This window comes from Schistocerca cancellata, chromosome 2 (genome assembly GCF_023864275.1).
Source record: "Schistocerca cancellata isolate TAMUIC-IGC-003103 chromosome 2, iqSchCanc2.1, whole genome shotgun sequence".
Lineage (NCBI taxonomy): Eukaryota > Metazoa > Arthropoda > Insecta > Orthoptera > Acrididae > Schistocerca > Schistocerca cancellata.
In genome coordinates, this window is record NC_064627.1 from 1053600024 (window position 1) to 1053621850 (window position 21827).

The window sequence follows — 21827 nt, forward strand, 5'->3', positions numbered from 1 at the left end:
GATAACAGGCAGCAGGTATTTACTCGAGGCATAAGTAATGTTGTGCCCGCCTCGCCATACCTCTCTCAGTCGTTTCGCGTGCTTGTCCTTTTGATATAGGCCGATTGGAGAGCGTCAGCTCTCGCGTCAGCTGAGCAAAGTCGAGACAAGTCGAGACTCAAGGGGAATCGACGCACACGCTAGAGGGTGGCGTGCAGCGAGTAAGATGGGCAAAGAAACATTAATTTAAGGACGCGTGGCAAAAGTACTCATACGCAAAAGTAAAAGCCTGCAGCGGTGGCCGGGAATCGAACCCGGATCAACTGTTTGGAAAGCAACTATGCTGACCATTACACCACCACCGCACAGTTCCGTCGCGCGCCTCGCGAGCCGCGCTGTGTCTGCTTCCCGCCTGTCGGCGGCGCCTGAAGGTGGTCGTAGCTGTAGGCGCGTTACGGGGTAGGCGAGCTCATCCAGGCAGCGTCTCTAGGCACGTTTCGCGGCCTTTGGCAAGAGTCGTCGCGTGCGTGCGCCGCAAGAGTACTTAGACGATCATTTTTAAGCAGTGCAGTGCAGGATTCAGCGTCTGTAGCATTCTCTCGAGAGGATGCGACGGCGCTGGACGGCAGTCCCACTTTCCCCTCAGACGTCTGCCGCGGAAAGCACCAGGAAGCTGTGAACTAGCTGAGCATCGGTGGTTCAGTGGTAGAATGCTCGCCTGCCACGCGGGCGGCCCGGGTTCGATTCCCGGCCGATGCATCGTTTTGTTTTTTCTCCGATAGTGGTGCTGCGTGTCTTTCGCACTCGAACTGCGTGAGCCATGAGAATGAACCGCGGGATTCCGTGTGGAAAGAAGCAATCATGCAGCGCGCACGACTGCTCGTTTGGACTCTTGCGTGCTATTGTACATACTGGCGTCGGCCTAACATCGCAAGTTGCCTGCCGCGCCGGGAATGCACGTGTAGCAACAGAAAAAATGAGCCAGGGAGTGCAGACTCTGTACCACTGGTATTCGGTACTTAGCAAGATTCCAGAAGGTGTGGCGTTCGCCAGCCTCGGTAGCGCAGTAGGCAGCGCGTAAGTCTCATAATCTTAAGGTCGTGAGTTCGATCCTCACCCGGGGCATTTAATTTACTGTCGTTCACAGCTAAGTCGACGGCTCTGGGGTTGCGAAGGAGCGAAACACTTAGTAGATTGTTATCCACAAGGCTTCAACGACTCAGCGTGAAAATGTTTACTTCCTGTTATTACTAGTTGCAGTTCTTTTGTAAAATTTTCAAGAAAAAAAGTACTAGTAATAAAACTGAATTTCGTATGATATAACATGTAAAGTCACACAATGTATGACCTGCTATATAATGACAGGCAGCAGGTCTTTACTTGCGAAATAAGTAAATAAATATTACTACTTACAGCTTTGCTTTTCCTCCTACCCCTGTAACAACGAGGCCAAAAGAAATGGACTGAGACTTTTGCCATGCGCGAGAAGATGCTCGCAAACAGGGAAAGTGCGACACGGAAAGCGAGTGGAGGGGGTGTAAACCCGGAGAACGATGTGCACGTCCGGTGTGGTCTAGTGGCTAGGATACCTGGCTTTCACCCAGGAGGCCCGGGTTCGATTCCCGGTACCGGAATGGAATTTTTTCGGAACAAATCACGACAAGTTTTGACCGTGCGAAATGCTGTTTCACGTCCTCCTCGCATTATAGCTACTGGTTCGTAAACGTCAGCTGACAACAGTCGAGAGAAACGGGCACGCAACGAAATTACTACGAGCAGCGGCATAGAGGGAGAAGAGACGCTGGTCCACTGTTGGATTGCTGCCATAGAAATGTTACATGGCAATACGCAGAGCAATTCCCGCAAAGCAATGGGAGACTGTCTGTACCGAGGCCCGTTAGCTCAGTTGGTTAGAGCGTCGTGCTAATAGCGCGAAGGTCGTGGGTTCGATCCCCCCACGGGCCACTACGATTTTACTGTTTCAAAAAGGCAACGCCGATTTCCCCGTGGAAGTATGGTGACAAAGAAATCGTCACATTGTGTGGGAGCTGATAGGGGACCCGAACGCGACTTGTCGGGACGCGCTAAAACATTTCACTGGTCACAGCACGCTGAACACACAGTTTCTCGTCCGATCACCACAACTGCGCGACGTCGGGCGTTGTCAGTGCTTGGGCGGGTGACCGCCTGCGAACATAGGGCACTGTCGACAGTTTCAATTCGTATTTCTCTTTCCTCTTCGGTTTCGGAGCTGCAGCGCTATTCGGTCAAGGGCACTGGCGCCACGTTTTGCCTCTCGGTATGCCAAGTCGCGCCGTGCGGCCACAGTGAAATGAAGGAACGTGTTGTAAAATTTTCAACAAAGAAAAAAAAAAAGAAATCTACTAGTAATAAAACTGAATTTGTCTGAGAGAACATGTAAAATCAGACAATACATGATAACAGGCAGCAGGTATTTACTCGAGGCATAAGTAATGTTGTGCCCGCCTCGCCATACCTCTCTCAGTCGTTTCGCGTGCTTGTCCTTTTGATATAGGCCGATTGGAGAGCGTCAGCTCTCGCGTCAGCTGAGCAAAGTCGAGACAAGTCGAGACTCAAGGGGAATCGACGCACACGCTAGAGGGTGGCGTGCAGCGAGTAAGATGGGCAAAGAAACATTAATTTAAGGACGCGTGGCAAAAGTACTCATACGCAAAAGTAAAAGCCTGCTGCGGTGGCCGGGAATCGAACCCGGATCAACTGCTTGGAAAGCAACTATGCTGACCATTACACCACCACCGCACAGTTCCGTCGCGCGCCTCGCGAGCCGCGCTGTGTCTGCTTCCCGCCTGTCGGCGGCGCCTGAAGGTGGTCGTAGCTGTAGGCGCGTTACGGGGTAGGCGAGCTCATCCAGGCAGCGTCTCTAGGCACGTTTCGCGTCCTTTGGCAAGAGTCGTCGCGTGCGTGCGCCGCAAGAGTACTTAGACGATCATTTTTAAGCAGTGCAGTGCAGGATTCAGCGTCTGTAGCATTCTCTCGAGAGGATGCGACGGCGCTGGACGGCAGTCCCACTTTCCCCTCAGACGTCTGCCGCGGAAAGCACCAGGAAGCAGTGAACTAGCTGAGCATCGGTGGTTCAGTGGTAGAATGCTCGCCTGCCACGCGGGCGGCCCTGGTTCGATTCCCGGCCGATGCATCGTTTTGTTTTTTCTCCGATAGTGGTGCTGCGTGTCTTTCGCACTCGAACTGCGTGAGCCATGAGAATGAACCGCGGGATTCCGTGTGGAAAGAAGCAATCATGCAGCGCGCACGACTGCTCGTTTGGACTCTTGCGTGCTATTGTACATACTGGCGTCGGCCTAACATCGCAAGTTGCCTGCCGCGCCGGGAATGCACGTGTAGCAACAGAAAAAATGAGCCAGGGAGTGCAGACTCTGTACCACTGGTATTCGGTACTTAGCAAGATTCCAGAAGGTGTGGCGTTCGCCAGCCTCGGTAGCGCAGTAGGCAGCGCGTAAGTCTCATAATCTTAAGGTCGTGAGTTCGATCCTCACCCGGGGCATTTAATGTACTGTCGTTCACAGCTAAGTCGACGGCTCTGGGGTTGCGAAGGAGCGAAACACTTAGTAGTTTGTTATCCACAAGGCTTCAACGACTCAGCGTGAAAATGTTTACTTCCTGTTATTACTAGTTGCAGTTCTTTTGTAAAATTTTCAAGAAAAAAAGTACTAGTAATAAAACTGAATTTCGTATGATATAACATGTAAAGTCACACAATGTATGACCTGCTATATAATGACAGGCAGTAGGTCTTTACTTGCGAAATAAGTAAATAAATATTACTACTTACAGCTTTGCTTTTCCTCCTACCCCTGTAACAACGAGGCCAAAAGAAATGGACTGAGACTTTTGCCATGCGCGAGAAGATGCTCGCAAACAGGGAAAGTGCGACACGGAAAGCGAGTGGAGGGGGTGTAAACCCGGAGAACGATGTGCACGTCCGGTGTGGTCTAGTGGCTAGGATACCTGGCTTTCACCCAGGAGGCCCGGGTTCGATTCCCGGTACCGGAATGGAATTTTTTCGGAACAAATCACGACAAGTTTTGACCGTGCGAAATGCTGTTTCACGTCCTCCTCGCATTATAGCTACTGGTTCGTAAACGTCAGCTGACAACAGTCGAGAGAAACGGGCACGCAACGAAATTACTACGAGCAGCGGCATAGAGGGAGAAGAGACGCTGGTCCACTGTTGGATTGCTGCCATAGAAATGTTACATGGCAATACGCAGAGCAATTCCCGCAAAGCAATGGGAGACTGTCTGTACCGAGGCCCGTTAGCTCAGTTGGTTAGAGCGTCGTGCTAATAGCGCGAAGGTCGTGGGTTCGATCCCCCCACGGGCCACTACGATTTTACTGTTTCAAAAAGGCAACGCCGATTTCCCCGTGGAAGTATGGTGACAAAGAAATCGTCACATTGTGTGGGAGCTGATAGGGGACCCGAACGCGACTTGTCGGGACGCGCTAAAACATTTCACTGGTCACAGCACGCTGAACACACAGTTTCTCGTCCGATCACCACAACTGCGCGACGTCGGGCGTTGTCAGTGCTTGGGCGGGTGACCGCCTGCGAACATAGGGCACTGTCGACAGTTTCAATTCGTATTTCTCTTTCCTCTTCGGTTTCGGAGCTGCAGCGCTATTCGGTCAAGGGCACTGGCGCCACGTTTTGCCTCTCGGTATGCCAAGTCGCGCCGTGCGGCCACAGTGAAATGAAGGAGCGTGTTGTAAAATTTTCAACAAAGAAAAAAAAAAAGAAATCTACTAGTAATAAAACTGAATTTGTCTGACAGAACATGTAAAATCAGACAATACATGATAACAGGCAGCAGGTATTTACTCGAGGCATAAGTAATGTTGTGCCCGCCTCGCCATACCTCTCTCAGTCGTTTCGCGTGCTTGTCCTTTTGATATAGGCCGATTGGAGAGCGTCAGCTCTCGCGTCAGCTGAGCAAAGTCGAGACAAGTCGAGACTCAAGGGGAATCGACGCACACGCTAGAGGGTGGCGTGCAGCGAGTAAGATGGGCAAAGAAACATTAATTTAAGGACGCGTGGCAAAAGTACTCATACGCAAAAGTAAAAGCCTGCTGCGGTGGCCGGGAATCGAACCCGGATCAACTGCTTGGAAAGCAACTATGCTGACCATTACACCACCACCGCACAGTTCCGTCGCGCGCCTCGCGAGCCGCGCTGTGTCTGCTTCCCGCCTGTCGGCGGCGCCTGAAGGTGGTCGTAGCTGTAGGCGCGTTACGGGGTAGGCGAGCTCATCCAGGCAGCGTCTCTAGGCACGTTTCGCGTCCTTTGGCAAGAGTCGTCGCGTGCGTGCGCCGCAAGAGTACTTAGACGATCATTTTTAAGCAGTGCAGTGCAGGATTCAGCGTCTGTAGCATTCTCTCGAGAGGATGCGACGGCGCTGGACGGCAGTCCCACTTTCCCCTCAGACGTCTGCCGCGGAAAGCACCAGGAAGCAGTGAACTAGCTGAGCATCGGTGGTTCAGTGGTAGAATGCTCGCCTGCCACGCGGGCGGCCCGGGTTCGATTCCCGGCCGATGCATCGTTTTGTTTTTTCTCCGATAGTGGTGCTGCGTGTCTTTCGCACTCGAACTGCGTGAGCCATGAGAATGAACCGCGGGATTCCGTGTGGAAAGAAGCAATCATGCAGCGCGCACGACTGCTCGTTTGGACTCTTGCGTGCTATTGTACATACTGGCGTCGGCCTAACATCGCAAGTTGCCTGCCGCGCCGGGAATGCACGTGTAGCAACAGAAAAAATGAGCCAGGGAGTGCAGACTCTGTACCACTGGTATTCGGTACTTAGCAAGATTCCAGAAGGTGTGGCGTTCGCCAGCCTCGGTAGCGCAGTAGGCAGCGCGTAAGTCTCATAATCTTAAGGTCGTGAGTTCGATCCTCACCCGGGGCATTTAATTTACTGTCGTTCACAGCTAAGTCGACGGCTCTGGGGTTGCGAAGGAGCGAAACACTTAGTAGTTTGTTATCCACAAGGCTTCAACGACTCAGCGTGAAAATGTTTACTTCCTGTTATTACTAGTTGCAGTTCTTTTGTAAAATTTTCAAGAAAAAAAGTACTAGTAATAAAACTGAATTTCGTATGATATAACATGTAAAGTCACACAATGTATGACCTGCTATATAATGACAGGCAGCAGGTCTTTACTTGCGAAATAAGTAAATAAATATTACTACTTACAGCTTTGCTTTTCCTCCTACCCCTGTAACAACGAGGCCAAAAGAAATGGACTGAGACTTTTGCCATGCGCGAGAAGATGCTCGCAAACAGGGAAAGTGCGACACGGAAAGCGAGTGGAGGGGGTGTAAACCCGGAGAACGATGTGCACGTCCGGTGTGGTCTAGTGGCTAGGATACCTGGCTTTCACCCAGGAGGCCCGGGTTCGATTCCCGGTACCGGAATGGAATTTTTTCGGAACAAATCACGACAAGTTTTGACCGTGCGAAATGCTGTTTCACGTCCTCCTCGCATTATAGCTACTGGTTCGTAAACGTCAGCTGACAACAGTCGAGAGAAACGGGCACGCAACGAAATTACTACGAGCAGCGGCATAGAGGGAGAAGAGACGCTGGTCCACTGTTGGATTGCTGCCATAGAAATGTTACATGGCAATACGCAGAGCAATTCCCGCAAAGCAATGGGAGACTGTCTGTACCGAGGCCCGTTAGCTCAGTTGGTTAGAGCGTCGTGCTAATAGCGCGAAGGTCGTGGGTTCGATCCCCCCACGGGCCACTACGATTTTACTGTTTCAAAAAGGCAACGCCGATTTCCCCGTGGAAGTATGGTGACAAAGAAATCGTCACATTGTGTGGGAGCTGATAGGGGACCCGAACGCGACTTGTCGGGACGCGCTAAAACATTTCACTGGTCACAGCACGCTGAACACACAGTTTCTCGTCCGATCACCACAACTGCGCGACGTCGGGCGTTGTCAGTGCTTGGGCGGGTGACCGCCTGCGAACATAGGGCACTGTCGACAGTTTCAATTCGTATTTCTCTTTCCTCTTCGGTTTCGGAGCTGCAGCGCTATTCGGTCAAGGGCACTGGCGCCACGTTTTGCCTCTCGGTATGCCAAGTCGCGCCGTGCGGCCACAGTGAAATGAAGGAGCGTGTTGTAAAATTTTCAACAAAGAAAAAAAAAAAGAAATCTACTAGTAATAAAACTGAATTTGTCTGACAGAACATGTAAAATCAGACAATACATGATAACAGGCAGCAGGTATTTACTCGAGGCATAAGTAATGTTGTGCCCGCCTCGCCATACCTCTCTCAGTCGTTTCGCGTGCTTGTCCTTTTGATATAGGCCGATTGGAGAGCGTCAGCTCTCGCGTCAGCTGAGCAAAGTCGAGACAAGTCGAGACTCAAGGGGAATCGACGCACACGCTAGAGGGTGGCGTGCAGCGAGTAAGATGGGCAAAGAAACATTAATTTAAGGACGCGTGGCAAAAGTACTCATACGCAAAAGTAAAAGCCTGCTGCGGTGGCCGGGAATCGAACCCGGATCAACTGCTTGGAAAGCAACTATGCTGACCATTACACCACCACCGCACAGTTCCGTCGCGCGCCTCGCGAGCCGCGCTGTGTCTGCTTCCCGCCTGTCGGCGGCGCCTGAAGGTGGTCGTAGCTGTAGGCGCGTTACGGGGTAGGCGAGCTCATCCAGGCAGCGTCTCTAGGCACGTTTCGCGTCCTTTGGCAAGAGTCGTCGCGTGCGTGCGCCGCAAGAGTACTTAGACGATCATTTTTAAGCAGTGCAGTGCAGGATTCAGCGTCTGTAGCATTCTCTCGAGAGGATGCGACGGCGCTGGACGGCAGTCCCACTTTCCCCTCAGACGTCTGCCGCGGAAAGCACCAGGAAGCAGTGAACTAGCTGAGCATCGGTGGTTCAGTGGTAGAATGCTCGCCTGCCACGCGGGCGGCCCGGGTTCGATTCCCGGCCGATGCATCGTTTTGTTTTTTCTCCGATAGTGGTGCTGCGTGTCTTTCGCACTCGAACTGCGTGAGCCATGAGAATGAACCGCGGGATTCCGTGTGGAAAGAAGCAATCATGCAGCGCGCACGACTGCTCGTTTGGACTCTTGCGTGCTATTGTACATACTGGCGTCGGCCTAACATCGCAAGTTGCCTGCCGCGCCGGGAATGCACGTGTAGCAACAGAAAAAATGAGCCAGGGAGTGCAGACTCTGTACCACTGGTATTCGGTACTTAGCAAGATTCCAGAAGGTGTGGCGTTCGCCAGCCTCGGTAGCGCAGTAGGCAGCGCGTAAGTCTCATAATCTTAAGGTCGTGAGTTCGATCCTCACCCGGGGCATTTAATTTACTGTCGTTCACAGCTAAGTCGACGGCTCTGGGGTTGCGAAGGAGCGAAACACTTAGTAGTTTGTTATCCACAAGGCTTCAACGACTCAGCGTGAAAATGTTTACTTCCTGTTATTACTAGTTGCAGTTCTTTTGTAAAATTTTCAAGAAAAAAAGTACTAGTAATAAAACTGAATTTCGTATGATATAACATGTAAAGTCACACAATGTATGACCTGCTATATAATGACAGGCAGCAGGTCTTTACTTGCGAAATAAGTAAATAAATATTACTACTTACAGCTTTGCTTTTCCTCCTACCCCTGTAACAACGAGGCCAAAAGAAATGGACTGAGACTTTTGCCATGCGCGAGAAGATGCTCGCAAACAGGGAAAGTGCGACACGGAAAGCGAGTGGAGGGGGTGTAAACCCGGAGAACGATGTGCACGTCCGGTGTGGTCTAGTGGCTAGGATACCTGGCTTTCACCCAGGAGGCCCGGGTTCGATTCCCGGTACCGGAATGGAATTTTTTCGGAACAAATCACGACAAGTTTTGACCGTGCGAAATGCTGTTTCACGTCCTCCTCGCATTATAGCTACTGGTTCGTAAACGTCAGCTGACAACAGTCGAGAGAAACGGGCACGCAACGAAATTACTACGAGCAGCGGCATAGAGGGAGAAGAGACGCTGGTCCACTGTTGGATTGCTGCCATAGAAATGTTACATGGCAATACGCAGAGCAATTCCCGCAAAGCAATGGGAGACTGTCTGTACCGAGGCCCGTTAGCTCAGTTGGTTAGAGCGTCGTGCTAATAGCGCGAAGGTCGTGGGTTCGATCCCCCCACGGGCCACTACGATTTTACTGTTTCAAAAAGGCAACGCCGATTTCCCCGTGGAAGTATGGTGACAAAGAAATCGTCACATTGTGTGGGAGCTGATAGGGGACCCGAACGCGACTTGTCGGGACGCGCTAAAACATTTCACTGGTCACAGCACGCTGAACACACAGTTTCTCGTCCGATCACCACAACTGCGCGACGTCGGGCGTTGTCAGTGCTTGGGCGGGTGACCGCCTGCGAACATAGGGCACTGTCGACAGTTTCAATTCGTATTTCTCTTTCCTCTTCGGTTTCGGAGCTGCAGCGCTATTCGGTCAAGGGCACTGGCGCCACGTTTTGCCTCTCGGTATGCCAAGTCGCGCCGTGCGGCCACAGTGAAATGAAGGAGCGTGTTGTAAAATTTTCAACAAAGAAAAAAAAAAAGAAATCTACTAGTAATAAAACTGAATTTGTCTGACAGAACATGTAAAATCAGACAATACATGATAACAGGCAGCAGGTATTTACTCGAGGCATAAGTAATGTTGTGCCCGCCTCGCCATACCTCTCTCAGTCGTTTCGCGTGCTTGTCCTTTTGATATAGGCCGATTGGAGAGCGTCAGCTCTCGCGTCAGCTGAGCAAAGTCGAGACAAGTCGAGACTCAAGGGGAATCGACGCACACGCTAGAGGGTGGCGTGCAGCGAGTAAGATGGGCAAAGAAACATTAATTTAAGGACGCGTGGCAAAAGTACTCATACGCAAAAGTAAAAGCCTGCTGCGGTGGCCGGGAATCGAACCCGGATCAACTGCTTGGAAAGCAACTATGCTGACCATTACACCACCACCGCACAGTTCCGTCGCGCGCCTCGCGAGCCGCGCTGTGTCTGCTTCCCGCCTGTCGGCGGCGCCTGAAGGTGGTCGTAGCTGTAGGCGCGTTACGGGGTAGGCGAGCTCATCCAGGCAGCGTCTCTAGGCACGTTTCGCGTCCTTTGGCAAGAGTCGTCGCGTGCGTGCGCCGCAAGAGTACTTAGACGATCATTTTTAAGCAGTGCAGTGCAGGATTCAGCGTCTGTAGCATTCTCTCGAGAGGATGCGACGGCGCTGGACGGCAGTCCCACTTTCCCCTCAGACGTCTGCCGCGGAAAGCACCAGGAAGCAGTGAACTAGCTGAGCATCGGTGGTTCAGTGGTAGAATGCTCGCCTGCCACGCGGGCGGCCCGGGTTCGATTCCCGGCCGATGCATCGTTTTGTTTTTTCTCCGATAGTGGTGCTGCGTGTCTTTCGCACTCGAACTGCGTGAGCCATGAGAATGAACCGCGGGATTCCGTGTGGAAAGAAGCAATCATGCAGCGCGCACGACTGCTCGTTTGGACTCTTGCGTGCTATTGTACATACTGGCGTCGGCCTAACATCGCAAGTTGCCTGCCGCGCCGGGAATGCACGTGTAGCAACAGAAAAAATGAGCCAGGGAGTGCAGACTCTGTACCACTGGTATTCGGTACTTAGCAAGATTCCAGAAGGTGTGGCGTTCGCCAGCCTCGGTAGCGCAGTAGGCAGCGCGTAAGTCTCATAATCTTAAGGTCGTGAGTTCGATCCTCACCCGGGGCATTTAATTTACTGTCGTTCACAGCTAAGTCGACGGCTCTGGGGTTGCGAAGGAGCGAAACACTTAGTAGTTTGTTATCCACAAGGCTTCAACGACTCAGCGTGAAAATGTTTACTTCCTGTTATTACTAGTTGCAGTTCTTTTGTAAAATTTTCAAGAAAAAAAGTACTAGTAATAAAACTGAATTTCGTATGATATAACATGTAAAGTCACACAATGTATGACCTGCTATATAATGACAGGCAGCAGGTCTTTACTTGCGAAATAAGTAAATAAATATTACTACTTACAGCTTTGCTTTTCCTCCTACCCCTGTAACAACGAGGCCAAAAGAAATGGACTGAGACTTTTGCCATGCGCGAGAAGATGCTCGCAAACAGGGAAAGTGCGACACGGAAAGCGAGTGGAGGGGGTGTAAACCCGGAGAACGATGTGCACGTCCGGTGTGGTCTAGTGGCTAGGATACCTGGCTTTCACCCAGGAGGCCCGGGTTCGATTCCCGGTACCGGAATGGAATTTTTTCGGAACAAATCACGACAAGTTTTGACCGTGCGAAATGCTGTTTCACGTCCTCCTCGCATTATAGCTACTGGTTCGTAAACGTCAGCTGACAACAGTCGAGAGAAACGGGCACGCAACGAAATTACTACGAGCAGCGGCATAGAGGGAGAAGAGACGCTGGTCCACTGTTGGATTGCTGCCATAGAAATGTTACATGGCAATACGCAGAGCAATTCCCGCAAAGCAATGGGAGACTGTCTGTACCGAGGCCCGTTAGCTCAGTTGGTTAGAGCGTCGTGCTAATAGCGCGAAGGTCGTGGGTTCGATCCCCCCACGGGCCACTACGATTTTACTGTTTCAAAAAGGCAACGCCGATTTCCCCGTGGAAGTATGGTGACAAAGAAATCGTCACATTGTGTGGGAGCTGATAGGGGACCCGAACGCGACTTGTCGGGACGCGCTAAAACATTTCACTGGTCACAGCACGCTGAACACACAGTTTCTCGTCCGATCACCACAACTGCGCGACGTCGGGCGTTGTCAGTGCTTGGGCGGGTGACCGCCTGCGAACATAGGGCACTGTCGACAGTTTCAATTCGTATTTCTCTTTCCTCTTCGGTTTCGGAGCTGCAGCGCTATTCGGTCAAGGGCACTGGCGCCACGTTTTGCCTCTCGGTATGCCAAGTCGCGCCGTGCGGCCACAGTGAAATGAAGGAGCGTGTTGTAAAATTTTCAACAAAGAAAAAAAAAAAGAAATCTACTAGTAATAAAACTGAATTTGTCTGACAGAACATGTAAAATCAGACAATACATGATAACAGGCAGCAGGTATTTACTCGAGGCATAAGTAATGTTGTGCCCGCCTCGCCATACCTCTCTCAGTCGTTTCGCGTGCTTGTCCTTTTGATATAGGCCGATTGGAGAGCGTCAGCTCTCGCGTCAGCTGAGCAAAGTCGAGACAAGTCGAGACTCAAGGGGAATCGACGCACACGCTAGAGGGTGGCGTGCAGCGAGTAAGATGGGCAAAGAAACATTAATTTAAGGACGCGTGGCAAAAGTACTCATACGCAAAAGTAAAAGCCTGCAGCGGTGGCCGGGAATCGAACCCGGATCAACTGCTTGGAAAGCAACTATGCTGACCATTACACCACCACCGCACAGTTCCGTCGCGCGCCTCGCGAGCCGCGCTGTGTCTGCTTCCCGCCTGTCGGCGGCGCCTGAAGGTGGTCGTAGCTGTAGGCGCGTTACGGGGTAGGCGAGCTCATCCAGGCAGCGTCTCTAGGCACGTTTCGCGTCCTTTGGCAAGAGTCGTCGCGTGCGTGCGCCGCAAGAGTACTTAGACGATCATTTTTAAGCAGTGCAGTGCAGGATTCAGCGTCTGTAGCATTCTCTCGAGAGGATGCGACGGCGCTGGACGGCAGTCCCACTTTCCCCTCAGACGTCTGCCGCGGAAAGCACCAGGAAGCAGTGAACTAGCTGAGCATCGGTGGTTCAGTGGTAGAATGCTCGCCTGCCACGCGGGCGGCCCGGGTTCGATTCCCGGCCGATGCATCGTTTTGTTTTTTCTCCGATAGTGGTGCTGCGTGTCTTTCGCACTCGAACTGCGTGAGCCATGAGAATGAACCGCGGGATTCCGTGTGGAAAGAAGCAATCATGCAGCGCGCACGACTGCTCGTTTGGACTCTTGCGTGCTATTGTACATACTGGCGTCGGCCTAACATCGCAAGTTGCCTGCCGCGCCGGGAATGCACGTGTAGCAACAGAAAAAATGAGCCAGGGAGTGCAGACTCTGTACCACTGGTATTCGGTACTTAGCAAGATTCCAGAAGGTGTGGCGTTCGCCAGCCTCGGTAGCGCAGTAGGCAGCGCGTAAGTCTCATAATCTTAAGGTCGTGAGTTCGATCCTCACCCGGGGCATTTAATTTACTGTCGTTCACAGCTAAGTCGACGGCTCTGGGGTTGCGAAGGAGCGAAACACTTAGTAGTTTGTTATCCACAAGGCTTCAACGACTCAGCGTGAAAATGTTTACTTCCTGTTATTACTAGTTGCAGTTCTTTTGTAAAATTTTCAAGAAAAAAAGTACTAGTAATAAAACTGAATTTCGTATGATATAACATGTAAAGTCACACAATGTATGACCTGCTATATAATGACAGGCAGCAGGTCTTTACTTGCGAAATAAGTAAATAAATATTACTACTTACAGCTTTGCTTTTCCTCCTACCCCTGTAACAACGAGGCCAAAAGAAATGGACTGAGACTTTTGCCATGCGCGAGAAGATGCTCGCAAACAGGGAAAGTGCGACACGGAAAGCGAGTGGAGGGGGTGTAAACCCGGAGAACGATGTGCACGTCCGGTGTGGTCTAGTGGCTAGGATACCTGGCTTTCACCCAGGAGGCCCGGGTTCGATTCCCGGTACCGGAATGGAATTTTTTCGGAACAAATCACGACAAGTTTTGACCGTGCGAAATGCTGTTTCACGTCCTCCTCGCATTATAGCTACTGGTTCGTAAACGTCAGCTGACAACAGTCGAGAGAAACGGGCACGCAACGAAATTACTACGAGCAGCGGCATAGAGGGAGAAGAGACGCTGGTCCACTGTTGGATTGCTGCCATAGAAATGTTACATGGCAATACGCAGAGCAATTCCCGCAAAGCAATGGGAGACTGTCTGTACCGAGGCCCGTTAGCTCAGTTGGTTAGAGCGTCGTGCTAATAGCGCGAAGGTCGTGGGTTCGATCCCCCCACGGGCCACTACGATTTTACTGTTTCAAAAAGGCAACGCCGATTTCCCCGTGGAAGTATGGTGACAAAGAAATCGTCACATTGTGTGGGAGCTGATAGGGGACCCGAACGCGACTTGTCGGGACGCGCTAAAACATTTCACTGGTCACAGCACGCTGAACACACAGTTTCTCGTCCGATCACCACAACTGCGCGACGTCGGGCGTTGTCAGTGCTTGGGCGGGTGACCGCCTGCGAACATAGGGCACTGTCGACAGTTTCAATTCGTATTTCTCTTTCCTCTTCGGTTTCGGAGCTGCAGCGCTATTCGGTCAAGGGCACTGGCGCCACGTTTTGCCTCTCGGTATGCCAAGTCGCGCCGTGCGGCCACAGTGAAATGAAGGAGCGTGTTGTAAAATTTTCAACAAAGAAAAAAAAAAAGAAATCTACTAGTAATAAAACTGAATTTGTCTGACAGAACATGTAAAATCAGACAATACATGATAACAGGCAGCAGGTATTTACTCGAGGCATAAGTAATGTTGTGCCCGCCTCGCCATACCTCTCTCAGTCGTTTCGCGTGCTTGTCCTTTTGATATAGGCCGATTGGAGAGCGTCAGCTCTCGCGTCAGCTGAGCAAAGTCGAGACAAGTCGAGACTCAAGGGGAATCGACGCACACGCTAGAGGGTGGCGTGCAGCGAGTAAGATGGGCAAAGAAACATTAATTTAAGGACGCGTGGCAAAAGTACTCATACGCAAAAGTAAAAGCCTGCTGCGGTGGCCGGGAATCGAACCCGGATCAACTGCTTGGAAAGCAACTATGCTGACCATTACACCACCACCGCACAGTTCCGTCGCGCGCCTCGCGAGCCGCGCTGTGTCTGCTTCCCGCCTGTCGGCGGCGCCTGAAGGTGGTCGTAGCTGTAGGCGCGTTACGGGGTAGGCGAGCTCATCCAGGCAGCGTCTCTAGGCACGTTTCGCGTCCTTTGGCAAGAGTCGTCGCGTGCGTGCGCCGCAAGAGTACTTAGACGATCATTTTTAAGCAGTGCAGTGCAGGATTCAGCGTCTGTAGCATTCTCTCGAGAGGATGCGACGGCGCTGGACGGCAGTCCCACTTTCCCCTCAGACGTCTGCCGCGGAAAGCACCAGGAAGCAGTGAACTAGCTGAGCATCGGTGGTTCAGTGGTAGAATGCTCGCCTGCCACGCGGGCGGCCCGGGTTCGATTCCCGGCCGATGCATCGTTTTGTTTTTTCTCCGATAGTGGTGCTGCGTGTCTTTCGCACTCGAACTGCGTGAGCCATGAGAATGAACCGCGGGATTCCGTGTGGAAAGAAGCAATCATGCAGCGCGCACGACTGCTCGTTTGGACTCTTGCGTGCTATTGTACATACTGGCGTCGGCCTAACATCGCAAGTTGCCTGCCGCGCCGGGAATGCACGTGTAGCAACAGAAAAAATGAGCCAGGGAGTGCAGACTCTGTACCACTGGTATTCGGTACTTAGCAAGATTCCAGAAGGTGTGGCGTTCGCCAGCCTCGGTAGCGCAGTAGGCAGCGCGTAAGTCTCATAATCTTAAGGTCGTGAGTTCGATCCTCACCCGGGGCATTTAATTTACTGTCGTTCACAGCTAAGTCGACGGCTCTGGGGTTGCGAAGGAGCGAAACACTTAGTAGTTTGTTATCCACAAGGCTTCAACGACTCAGCGTGAAAATGTTTACTTCCTGTTATTACTAGTTGCAGTTCTTTTGTAAAATTTTCAAGAAAAAAAGTACTAGTAATAAAACTGAATTTCGTATGATATAACATGTAAAGTCACACAATGTATGACCTGCTATATAATGACAGGCAGCAGGTCTTTACTTGCGAAATAAGTAAATAAATATTACTACTTACAGCTTTGCTTTTCCTCCTACCCCTGTAACAACGAGGCCAAAAGAAATGGACTGAGACTTTTGCCATGCGCGAGAAGATGCTCGCAAACAGGGAAAGTGCGACACGGAAAGCGAGTGGAGGGGGTGTAAACCCGGAGAACGATGTGCACGTCCGGTGTGGTCTAGTGGCTAGGATACCTGGCTTTCACCCAGGAGGCCCGGGTTCGATTCCCGGTACCGGAATGGAATTTTTTCGGAACAAATCACGACAAGTTTTGACCGTGCGAAATGCTGTTTCACGTCCTCCTCGCATTATAGCTACTGGTTCGTAAACGTCAGCTGACAACAGTCGAGAGAAACGGGCACGCAACGAAATTACTACGAGCAGCGGCATAGAGGGAGAAGAGACGCTGGTCCACTGTTGGATTGCTGCCATAGAAATGTTACATGGCAATACGCAGAGCAATTCCCGCAAAGCAATGGGAGACTGTCTGTACCGAGGCCCGTTAGCTCAGTTGGTTAGAGCGTCGTGCTAATAGCGCGAAGGTCGTGGGTTCGATCCCCCCACGGGCCACTACGATTTTACTGTTTCAAAAAGGCAACGCCGATTTCCCCGTGGAAGTATGGTGACAAAGAAATCGTCACATTGTGTGGGAGCTGATAGGGGACCCGAACGCGACTTGTCGGGACGCGCTAAAACATTTCACTGGTCACAGCACGCTGAACACACAGTTTCTCGTCCGATCACCACAACTGCGCGACGTCGGGCGTTGTCAGTGCTTGGGCGGGTGACCGCCTGCGAACATAGGGCACTGTCGACAGTTTCAATTCGTATTTCTCTTTCCTCTTCGGTTTCGGAGCTGCAGCGCTATTCGGTCAAGGGCACTGGCGCCACGTTTTGCCTCTCGGTATGCCAAGTCGCGCCGTGCGGCCACAGTGAAATGAAGGAGCGTGTTGTAAAATTTTCAACAAAGAAAAAAAAAAAAAGAAATCTACTAGTAATAAAACTGAATTTGTCTGACAGAACATGTAAAATCAGACAATACATGATAACAGGCAGCAGGTATTTACTCGAGGCATAAGTAATGTTGTGCCCGCCTCGCCATACCTCTCTCAGTCGTTTCGCGTGCTTGTCCTTTTGATATAGGCCGATTGGAGAGCGTCAGCTCTCGCGTCAGCTGAGCAAAGTCGAGACAAGTCGAGACTCAAGGGGAATCGACGCACACGCTAGAGGGTGGCGTGCAGCGAGTAAGATGGGCAAAGAAACATTAATTTAAGGACGCGTGGCAAAAGTACTCATACGCAAAAGTAAAAGCCTGCAGCGGTGGCCGGGAATCGAACCCGGATCAACTGCTTGGAAAGCAACTACGCTGACCATTACACCACCACCGCACAGTTCCGTCGCGCGCCTCGCGAGCCGCGCTGTGTCTGCTTCCCGCCTGTCGGCGGCGCCTGAAGGTGGTCGTAGCTGTAGGCGCGTTACGGGGTAGGCGAGCTCATCCAGGCAGCGTCTCTAGGCACGTTTCGCGTCCTTTGGCAAGAGTCGTCGCGTGCGTGCGCCGCAAGAGTACTTAGACGATCATTTTTAAGCAGTGCAGTGCAGGATTCAGCGTCTGTAGCATTCTCTCGAGAGGATGCGACGGCGCTGGACGGCAGTCCCACTTTCCCCTCAGACGTCTGCCGCGGAAAGCACCAGGAAGCTGTGAACTAGCTGAGCATCGGTGGTTCAGTGGTAGAATGCTCGCCTGCCACGCGGGCGGCCCGGGTTCGATTCCCGGCCGATGCATCGTTTTGTTTTTTCTCCGATAGTGGTGCTGCGTGTCTTTCGCACTCGAACTGCGTGAGCCATGAGAATGAACCGCGGGATTCCGTGTGGAAAGAAGCAATCATGCAGCGCGCACGACTGCTCGTTTGGACTCTTGCGTGCTATTGTACATACTGGCGTCGGCCTAACATCGCAAGTTGCCTGCCGCGCCGGGAATGCACGTGTAGCAACAGAAAAAATGAGCCAGGGAGTGCAGACTCTGTACCACTGGTATTCGCTACTTAGCAAGATTCCAGAAGGTGTGGCGTTCGCCAGCCTCGGTAGCGCAGTAGGCAGCGCGTAAGTCTCATAATCTTAAGGTCGTGAGTTCGATCCTCACCCGGGGCATTTAATTTACTGTCGTTCACAGCTAAGTCGACGGCTCTGGGGTTGCGAAGGAGCGAAACACTTAGTAGTTTGTTATCCACAAGGCTTCAACGACTCAGCGTGAAAATGTTTACTTCCTGTTATTACTAGTTGCAGTTCTTTTGTAAAATTTTCAAGAAAAAAAGTACTAGTAATAAAACTGAATTTCGTATGATATAACATGTAAAGTCACACAATGTATGACCTGCTATATAATGACAGGCAGCAGGTCTTTACTTGCGAAATAAGTAAATAAATATTACTACTTACAGCTTTGCTTTTCCTCCTACCCCTGTAACAACGAGGCCAAAAGAAATGGACTGAGACTTTTGCCATGCGCGAGAAGATGCTCGAAAACAGGGAAAGTGCGACACGGAAAGCGAGTGGAGGGGGTGTAAACCCGGAGAACGATGTGCACGTCCGGTGTGGTCTAGTGGCTAGGATACCTGGCTTTCACCCAGGAGGCCCGGGTTCGATTCCCGGTACCGGAATGGAATTTTTTCGGAACAAATCACGACACGTTTTGACCGTGCGAAATGCTGTTTCACGTCCTCCTCGCATTATAGCTACTGGTTCGTAAACGTCAGCTGACAACAGTCGAGAGAAACGGGCACGCAACGAAATTACTACGAGCAGCGGCATAGAGGGAGAAGAGACGCTGGTCCACTGTTGGATTGCTGCCATAGAAATGTTACATGGCAATACGCAGAGCAATTCCCGCAAAGCAATGGGAGACTGTCTGTACCGAGGCCCGTTAGCTCAGTTGGTTAGAGCGTCGTGCTAATAGCGCGAAGGTCGTGGGTTCGATCCCCCCACGGGCCACTACGATTTTACTGTTTCAAAAAGGCAACGCCGATTTCCCCGTGGAAGTATGGTGACAAAGAAATCGTCACATTGTGTGGGAGCTGATAGGGGACCCGAACGCGACTTGTCGGGACGCGCTAAAACATTTCACTGGTCACAGCACGCTGAACACACAGTTTCTCGTCCGATCACCACAACTGCGCGACGTCGGGCGTTGTCAGTGCTTGGGCCGGTGACCGCCTGCGAACATAGGGCACTGTCGACAGTTTCAATTCGTATTTCTCTTTCCTCTTCGGTTTCGGAGCTGCAGCGCTATTCGGTCAAGGGCACTGGCGCCACGTTTTGCCTCTCGGTATGCCAAGTCGCGCCGTGCGGCCACAGTGAAATGAAGGAGCGTGTTGTAAAATTTTCAACAAAGAAAAAAAAAAAGAAATCTACTAGTAATAAAACTGAATTTGTCTGACAGAACATGTAAAATCAGACAATACATGATAACAGGCAGCAGGTATTTACTCGAGGCATAAGTAATGTTGTGCCCGCCTCGCCATACCTCTCTCAGTCGTTTCGCGTGCTTGTCCTTTTGATATAGGCCGATTGGAGAGCGTCAGCTCTCGCGTCAGCTGAGCAAAGTCGAGACAAGTCGAGACTCAAGGGGAATCGACGCACACGCTAGAGGGTGGCGTGCAGCGAGTAAGATGGGCAAAGAAACATTAATTTAAGGACGCGTGGCAAAAGTACTCATACGCAAAAGTAAAAGCCTGCAGCGGTGGCCGGGAATCGAACCCGGATCAACTGCTTGGAAAGCAACTATGCTGACCATTACACCACCACCGCACAGTTCCGTCGCGCGCCTCGCGAGCCGCGCTGTGTCTGCTTCCCGCCTGTCGGCGGCGCCTGAAGGTGGTCGTAGCTGTAGGCGCGTTACGGGGTAGGCGAGCTCATCCAGGCAGCGTCTCTAGGCACGTTTCGCGTCCTTTGGCAAGAGTCGTCGCGTGCGTGCGCCGCAAGAGTACTTAGACGATCATTTTTAAGCAGTGCAGTGCAGGATTCAGCGTCTGTAGCATTCTCTCGAGAGGATGCGACGGCGCTGGACGGCAGTCCCACTTTCCCCTCAGACGTCTGCCGCGGAAAGCACCAGGAAGCAGTGAACTAGCTGAGCATCGGTGGTTCAGTGGTAGAATGCTCGCCTGCCACGCGGGCGGCCCGGGTTCGATTCCCGGCCGATGCATCGTTTTGTTTTTTCTCCGATAGTGGTGCTGCGTGTCTTTCGCACTCGAACTGCGTGAGCCATGAGAATGAACCGCGGGATTCCGTGTGGAAAGAAGCAATCATGCAGCGCGCACGACTGCTCGTTTGGACTCTTGCGTGCTATTGTACATACTGGCGTCGGCCTAACATCGCAAGTTGCCTGCCGCGCCGGGAATGCACGTGTAGCAACAGAAAAAATGAGCCAGGGAGTGCAGACTCTGTACCACTGGTATTCGGTACTTAGCAAGATTCCAGAAGGTGTGGCGTTCGCCAGCCTCGGTAGCGCAGTAGGCAGCGCGTAAGTCTCATAATCTTAAGGTCGTGAGTTCGATCCTCACCCGGGGCATTTAATTTACTGTCGTTCACAGCTAAGTCGACGGCTCTGGGGTTGCGAAGGAGCGAAACACTTAGTAGTTTGTTATCCACAAGGCTTCAACGACTCAGCGTGAAAATGTTTACTTCCTGTTATTACTAGTTGCAGTTCTTTTGTAAAATTTTCAAGAAAAAAAGTACTAGTAATAAAACTGAATTTCGTATGATATAACATGTAAAGTCACACAATGTATGACCTGCTATATAATGACAGGCAGCAGGTCTTTACTTGCGAAATAAGTAAATAAATATTACTACTTACAGCTTTGCTTTTCCTCCTACCCCTGTAACAACGAGGCCAAAAGAAATGGACTGAGACTTTTGCCATGCGCGAGAAGATGCTCGCAAACAGGGAAAGTGCGACACGGAAAGCGAGTGGAGGGGGTGTAAACCCGGAGAACGATGTGCACGTCCGGTGTGGTCTAGTGGCTAGGATACCTGGCTTTCACCCAGGAGGCCCGGGTTCGATTCCCGGTACCGGAATGGAATTTTTTCGGAACAAATCACGACAAGTTTTGACCGTGCGAAATGCTGTTTCACGTCCTCCTCGCATTATAGCTACTGGTTCGTAAACGTCAGCTGACAACAGTCGAGAGAAACGGGCACGCAACGAAATTACTACGAGCAGCGGCATAGAGGGAGAAGAGACGCTGGTCCACTGTTGGATTGCTGCCATAGAAATGTTACATGGCAATACGCAGAGCAATTCCCGCAAAGCAATGGGAGACTGTCTGTACCGAGGCCCGTTAGCTCAGTTGGTTAGAGCGTCGTGCTAATAGCGCGAAGGTCGTGGGTTCGATCCCCCCACGGGCCACTACGATTTTACTGTTTCAAAAAGGCAACGCCGATTTCCCCGTGGAAGTATGGTGACAAAGAAATCGTCACATTGTGTGGGAGCTGATAGGGGACCCGAACGCGACTTGTCGGGACGCGCTAAAACATTTCACTGGTCACAGCACGCTGAACACACAGTTTCTCGTCCGATCACCACAACTGCGCGACGTCGGGCGTTGTCAGTGCTTGGGCGGGTGACCGCCTGCGAACATAGGGCACTGTCGACAGTTTCAATTCGTATTTCTCTTTCCTCTTCGGTTTCGGAGCTGCAGCGCTATTCGGTCAAGGGCACTGGCGCCACGTTTTGCCTCTCGGTATGCCAAGTCGCGCCGTGCGGCCACAGTGAAATGAAGGAGCGTGTTGTAAAATTTTCAACAAAGAAAAAAAAAAAGAAATCTACTAGTAATAAAACTGAATTTGTCTGACAGAACATGTAAAATCAGACAATACATGATAACAGGCAGCAGGTATTTACTCGAGGCATAAGTAATGTTGTGCCCGCCTCGCCATACCTCTCTCAGTCGTTTCGCGTG

The 21827-nt window shown here is 51.5% G+C and overlaps 45 non-coding genes across 45 annotated transcripts; 36 read left to right on the forward strand and 9 right to left on the reverse strand.

The window, feature by feature from the left end:
* Positions 1–272: 272 nt before the first annotated feature.
* Positions 273–344, reverse strand: Trnag-ucc (transfer RNA glycine (anticodon UCC)). The gene has a single exon. It is a non-coding gene; the product is annotated as a tRNA-Gly (tRNA).
* A 323-nt stretch (positions 345–667) lies between these two features.
* Positions 668–738, forward strand: Trnag-gcc (transfer RNA glycine (anticodon GCC)). The gene has a single exon. It is a non-coding gene; the product is annotated as a tRNA-Gly (tRNA).
* A 293-nt stretch (positions 739–1031) lies between these two features.
* Positions 1032–1104, forward strand: Trnam-cau (transfer RNA methionine (anticodon CAU)). Its single transcript has one exon. It is a non-coding gene; the product is annotated as a tRNA-Met (tRNA).
* A 437-nt stretch (positions 1105–1541) lies between these two features.
* On the forward strand, positions 1542–1613 carry Trnae-uuc (transfer RNA glutamic acid (anticodon UUC)). The gene has a single exon. It is a non-coding gene; the product is annotated as a tRNA-Glu (tRNA).
* Positions 1614–1870: 257 nt separating this feature from the next.
* Positions 1871–1944, forward strand: Trnai-aau (transfer RNA isoleucine (anticodon AAU)). The gene has a single exon. It is a non-coding gene; the product is annotated as a tRNA-Ile (tRNA).
* Positions 1945–2688: 744 nt separating this feature from the next.
* On the reverse strand, positions 2689–2760 carry Trnag-ucc (transfer RNA glycine (anticodon UCC)). The gene has a single exon. It is a non-coding gene; the product is annotated as a tRNA-Gly (tRNA).
* A 323-nt stretch (positions 2761–3083) lies between these two features.
* Trnag-gcc (transfer RNA glycine (anticodon GCC)) lies at positions 3084–3154 on the forward strand. The gene has a single exon. It is a non-coding gene; the product is annotated as a tRNA-Gly (tRNA).
* Positions 3155–3447: 293 nt separating this feature from the next.
* Positions 3448–3520, forward strand: Trnam-cau (transfer RNA methionine (anticodon CAU)). Its single transcript has one exon. It is a non-coding gene; the product is annotated as a tRNA-Met (tRNA).
* A 437-nt stretch (positions 3521–3957) lies between these two features.
* Trnae-uuc (transfer RNA glutamic acid (anticodon UUC)) lies at positions 3958–4029 on the forward strand. The gene has a single exon. It is a non-coding gene; the product is annotated as a tRNA-Glu (tRNA).
* Positions 4030–4286: 257 nt separating this feature from the next.
* On the forward strand, positions 4287–4360 carry Trnai-aau (transfer RNA isoleucine (anticodon AAU)). The gene has a single exon. It is a non-coding gene; the product is annotated as a tRNA-Ile (tRNA).
* Positions 4361–5104: 744 nt separating this feature from the next.
* Positions 5105–5176, reverse strand: Trnag-ucc (transfer RNA glycine (anticodon UCC)). The gene has a single exon. It is a non-coding gene; the product is annotated as a tRNA-Gly (tRNA).
* A 323-nt stretch (positions 5177–5499) lies between these two features.
* Trnag-gcc (transfer RNA glycine (anticodon GCC)) lies at positions 5500–5570 on the forward strand. Its single transcript has one exon. It is a non-coding gene; the product is annotated as a tRNA-Gly (tRNA).
* Positions 5571–5863: 293 nt separating this feature from the next.
* Trnam-cau (transfer RNA methionine (anticodon CAU)) lies at positions 5864–5936 on the forward strand. The gene has a single exon. It is a non-coding gene; the product is annotated as a tRNA-Met (tRNA).
* A 437-nt stretch (positions 5937–6373) lies between these two features.
* On the forward strand, positions 6374–6445 carry Trnae-uuc (transfer RNA glutamic acid (anticodon UUC)). The gene has a single exon. It is a non-coding gene; the product is annotated as a tRNA-Glu (tRNA).
* A 257-nt stretch (positions 6446–6702) lies between these two features.
* Trnai-aau (transfer RNA isoleucine (anticodon AAU)) lies at positions 6703–6776 on the forward strand. Its single transcript has one exon. It is a non-coding gene; the product is annotated as a tRNA-Ile (tRNA).
* Positions 6777–7520: 744 nt separating this feature from the next.
* Trnag-ucc (transfer RNA glycine (anticodon UCC)) lies at positions 7521–7592 on the reverse strand. Its single transcript has one exon. It is a non-coding gene; the product is annotated as a tRNA-Gly (tRNA).
* A 323-nt stretch (positions 7593–7915) lies between these two features.
* Positions 7916–7986, forward strand: Trnag-gcc (transfer RNA glycine (anticodon GCC)). Its single transcript has one exon. It is a non-coding gene; the product is annotated as a tRNA-Gly (tRNA).
* A 293-nt stretch (positions 7987–8279) lies between these two features.
* Positions 8280–8352, forward strand: Trnam-cau (transfer RNA methionine (anticodon CAU)). Its single transcript has one exon. It is a non-coding gene; the product is annotated as a tRNA-Met (tRNA).
* Positions 8353–8789: 437 nt separating this feature from the next.
* Positions 8790–8861, forward strand: Trnae-uuc (transfer RNA glutamic acid (anticodon UUC)). The gene has a single exon. It is a non-coding gene; the product is annotated as a tRNA-Glu (tRNA).
* A 257-nt stretch (positions 8862–9118) lies between these two features.
* Trnai-aau (transfer RNA isoleucine (anticodon AAU)) lies at positions 9119–9192 on the forward strand. The gene has a single exon. It is a non-coding gene; the product is annotated as a tRNA-Ile (tRNA).
* A 744-nt stretch (positions 9193–9936) lies between these two features.
* On the reverse strand, positions 9937–10008 carry Trnag-ucc (transfer RNA glycine (anticodon UCC)). Its single transcript has one exon. It is a non-coding gene; the product is annotated as a tRNA-Gly (tRNA).
* A 323-nt stretch (positions 10009–10331) lies between these two features.
* On the forward strand, positions 10332–10402 carry Trnag-gcc (transfer RNA glycine (anticodon GCC)). Its single transcript has one exon. It is a non-coding gene; the product is annotated as a tRNA-Gly (tRNA).
* A 293-nt stretch (positions 10403–10695) lies between these two features.
* On the forward strand, positions 10696–10768 carry Trnam-cau (transfer RNA methionine (anticodon CAU)). Its single transcript has one exon. It is a non-coding gene; the product is annotated as a tRNA-Met (tRNA).
* A 437-nt stretch (positions 10769–11205) lies between these two features.
* Positions 11206–11277, forward strand: Trnae-uuc (transfer RNA glutamic acid (anticodon UUC)). The gene has a single exon. It is a non-coding gene; the product is annotated as a tRNA-Glu (tRNA).
* A 257-nt stretch (positions 11278–11534) lies between these two features.
* Trnai-aau (transfer RNA isoleucine (anticodon AAU)) lies at positions 11535–11608 on the forward strand. The gene has a single exon. It is a non-coding gene; the product is annotated as a tRNA-Ile (tRNA).
* Positions 11609–12352: 744 nt separating this feature from the next.
* Trnag-ucc (transfer RNA glycine (anticodon UCC)) lies at positions 12353–12424 on the reverse strand. The gene has a single exon. It is a non-coding gene; the product is annotated as a tRNA-Gly (tRNA).
* Positions 12425–12747: 323 nt separating this feature from the next.
* On the forward strand, positions 12748–12818 carry Trnag-gcc (transfer RNA glycine (anticodon GCC)). Its single transcript has one exon. It is a non-coding gene; the product is annotated as a tRNA-Gly (tRNA).
* Positions 12819–13111: 293 nt separating this feature from the next.
* Positions 13112–13184, forward strand: Trnam-cau (transfer RNA methionine (anticodon CAU)). The gene has a single exon. It is a non-coding gene; the product is annotated as a tRNA-Met (tRNA).
* Positions 13185–13621: 437 nt separating this feature from the next.
* Positions 13622–13693, forward strand: Trnae-uuc (transfer RNA glutamic acid (anticodon UUC)). Its single transcript has one exon. It is a non-coding gene; the product is annotated as a tRNA-Glu (tRNA).
* A 257-nt stretch (positions 13694–13950) lies between these two features.
* Positions 13951–14024, forward strand: Trnai-aau (transfer RNA isoleucine (anticodon AAU)). The gene has a single exon. It is a non-coding gene; the product is annotated as a tRNA-Ile (tRNA).
* Positions 14025–14768: 744 nt separating this feature from the next.
* Trnag-ucc (transfer RNA glycine (anticodon UCC)) lies at positions 14769–14840 on the reverse strand. Its single transcript has one exon. It is a non-coding gene; the product is annotated as a tRNA-Gly (tRNA).
* A 323-nt stretch (positions 14841–15163) lies between these two features.
* Trnag-gcc (transfer RNA glycine (anticodon GCC)) lies at positions 15164–15234 on the forward strand. The gene has a single exon. It is a non-coding gene; the product is annotated as a tRNA-Gly (tRNA).
* Positions 15235–15527: 293 nt separating this feature from the next.
* On the forward strand, positions 15528–15600 carry Trnam-cau (transfer RNA methionine (anticodon CAU)). The gene has a single exon. It is a non-coding gene; the product is annotated as a tRNA-Met (tRNA).
* A 437-nt stretch (positions 15601–16037) lies between these two features.
* Positions 16038–16109, forward strand: Trnae-uuc (transfer RNA glutamic acid (anticodon UUC)). The gene has a single exon. It is a non-coding gene; the product is annotated as a tRNA-Glu (tRNA).
* Positions 16110–16366: 257 nt separating this feature from the next.
* On the forward strand, positions 16367–16440 carry Trnai-aau (transfer RNA isoleucine (anticodon AAU)). Its single transcript has one exon. It is a non-coding gene; the product is annotated as a tRNA-Ile (tRNA).
* A 746-nt stretch (positions 16441–17186) lies between these two features.
* Trnag-ucc (transfer RNA glycine (anticodon UCC)) lies at positions 17187–17258 on the reverse strand. Its single transcript has one exon. It is a non-coding gene; the product is annotated as a tRNA-Gly (tRNA).
* Positions 17259–17581: 323 nt separating this feature from the next.
* Trnag-gcc (transfer RNA glycine (anticodon GCC)) lies at positions 17582–17652 on the forward strand. Its single transcript has one exon. It is a non-coding gene; the product is annotated as a tRNA-Gly (tRNA).
* A 293-nt stretch (positions 17653–17945) lies between these two features.
* Trnam-cau (transfer RNA methionine (anticodon CAU)) lies at positions 17946–18018 on the forward strand. Its single transcript has one exon. It is a non-coding gene; the product is annotated as a tRNA-Met (tRNA).
* A 437-nt stretch (positions 18019–18455) lies between these two features.
* On the forward strand, positions 18456–18527 carry Trnae-uuc (transfer RNA glutamic acid (anticodon UUC)). The gene has a single exon. It is a non-coding gene; the product is annotated as a tRNA-Glu (tRNA).
* A 257-nt stretch (positions 18528–18784) lies between these two features.
* Positions 18785–18858, forward strand: Trnai-aau (transfer RNA isoleucine (anticodon AAU)). The gene has a single exon. It is a non-coding gene; the product is annotated as a tRNA-Ile (tRNA).
* Positions 18859–19602: 744 nt separating this feature from the next.
* On the reverse strand, positions 19603–19674 carry Trnag-ucc (transfer RNA glycine (anticodon UCC)). Its single transcript has one exon. It is a non-coding gene; the product is annotated as a tRNA-Gly (tRNA).
* Positions 19675–19997: 323 nt separating this feature from the next.
* Trnag-gcc (transfer RNA glycine (anticodon GCC)) lies at positions 19998–20068 on the forward strand. Its single transcript has one exon. It is a non-coding gene; the product is annotated as a tRNA-Gly (tRNA).
* A 293-nt stretch (positions 20069–20361) lies between these two features.
* Trnam-cau (transfer RNA methionine (anticodon CAU)) lies at positions 20362–20434 on the forward strand. The gene has a single exon. It is a non-coding gene; the product is annotated as a tRNA-Met (tRNA).
* A 437-nt stretch (positions 20435–20871) lies between these two features.
* On the forward strand, positions 20872–20943 carry Trnae-uuc (transfer RNA glutamic acid (anticodon UUC)). The gene has a single exon. It is a non-coding gene; the product is annotated as a tRNA-Glu (tRNA).
* A 257-nt stretch (positions 20944–21200) lies between these two features.
* Positions 21201–21274, forward strand: Trnai-aau (transfer RNA isoleucine (anticodon AAU)). The gene has a single exon. It is a non-coding gene; the product is annotated as a tRNA-Ile (tRNA).
* The last annotated feature ends 553 nt before the right edge of the window (positions 21275–21827 follow it).